Source organism: Ovis aries, chromosome X (genome assembly GCF_016772045.2).
Source record: "Ovis aries strain OAR_USU_Benz2616 breed Rambouillet chromosome X, ARS-UI_Ramb_v3.0, whole genome shotgun sequence".
In the NCBI taxonomy this organism is placed as follows: Eukaryota; Metazoa; Chordata; class Mammalia; order Artiodactyla; family Bovidae; genus Ovis; species Ovis aries.
This window is the reverse complement of record NC_056080.1, coordinates 63,745,914-63,747,445: the sequence shown is the minus strand read 5'-3', so window position 1 is coordinate 63,747,445 and position 1,532 is coordinate 63,745,914. Positions and strand designations below refer to the sequence as shown.

Sequence of the window (1,532 nt, the reverse complement as noted above, 5' to 3'; positions counted from 1 at the left end):
GAGTTTTTAGAATTTGATGGCACTGGTTCTTATGTTTATTTATTTATTATTTTTTAATAAATAATATCTGGCAGTTTATTAAAAAATGGAGCATACTGAAAAACAAAATATCTTTCATCTTTCAGGAAGAAAAAACACTAAATTTGAAAAGACATCACCTACTGAGTTTGGACACAACACCTCTCCTTAATTAAGAGAAACATTTGTACAGTCCAGGTCTTTATTTTTATACCCATCAGGCCGTAAATTCCTAGGGAATGGGCTCTAACAGTTTGGGTTCCTTTCCATTGATCCTCCTGAAGTGTGCTTCCCTGGGTGGAGCAGGCTGGTGCTTCAGCTGAACCCAAGTCCCTTTCTCTTTGGCTTCCTTCTTTTTCTGATCATTTTCCTTCACACATTTCAGGAAGCTGTCTCGGCTCTTAGAGTGCTTAATATGCTTGATACACACATTAGTTCTCTTGGCAAGAATCTTGCCCTTAACTTGTTTATAATGATGACAACAGCATGCTGGGTAACATTGTAGACTCTCCCAGTTTTGCCATGGCAACATTTGTGGGGTATTCCTTTTTGAACAGTACCCATTCCCTTGATATCTACAATATCACCCTTCTTGTAGATTCTCATGTATGTGGCCAAAGGAACAACTCCATGTTTTCTAAAAGGCCTAGAGAATATGTAGCGGGTGCCCCTCTTCTTTCCCTTTGTGTTGGTCATTTTGGCGAATTACTGGAAGATGGTGGTTCTGGCCGAAAAGCTGGTTCTTATGTTTAATTTCACTAAGGATCTAAGCTATTTCCATTTCTGTGACTGGTGTAACACCAACACTTCCCTTATACTCAGCAACCAGGGCCCACAGTCAGGGGAAATTTTCAACTTACAAATGGAGAGAGGCACATTTTCTCATATGTCAACTGTCAGAAGGGAATTAAAGAGGTATATGTGAGTGAACCTGAGACCAGAGTGATAAAAGATAGAAGAACTTTAATGTTTGGACTTAGGTGTGAGGAGGGACCAGATCTAAGGTGAAGCAAAATGAGATGCCTGTAGTGCCGATGCTACACTTGCTTGACCCTGAGAGTGAGTGCCTCCTTAAATGTTGTGCTGTAGGATAGTGACTTTTGAGCTCTCTCAGTGGGAAACAGTCCAGTGAGATCCGTGGAAGGACTTGGTACAGCAGTTCCTAGGTACAGTTCGAACCTGAGCAAAGACTCTAAGGCTACAGATAAGAACACAGATATTATGTGATAGGAGAAAAAGGTTCAAACCAAAGTAGATTGAATATTGGAGGTCAAGAAAGGCTTCATGGAGACTTGTGCTGGCGTCAGAAAGCTCTCCTCAAGCCAGAAAGTTTTAGGAGGAAGTGTGATAACAAAAAACAGAGGAAACAGGAGCAAAGGCATGGGGATGTGAAATAGGTTTAAGGATTGTAATTTAGGGAGTGGTAGGAGATGAGGCTGGGGACTGCATTATGGAGGGCTTTATAGACCATGCTATAGATTTGAGCTTTATCTCTGTGGACCTTGGAGAACTAC

General features: G+C 41.1%; 1 pseudogene; it reads right to left on the bottom strand.

Annotated features, from left to right (window-relative positions):
* Positions 1 to 235: 235 nt before the first annotated feature.
* LOC106991967 (large ribosomal subunit protein eL21-like) lies at positions 236 to 714 on the bottom strand (annotated as a pseudogene).
* Between the last annotated feature and the right edge of the window lie 818 nt (positions 715 to 1,532).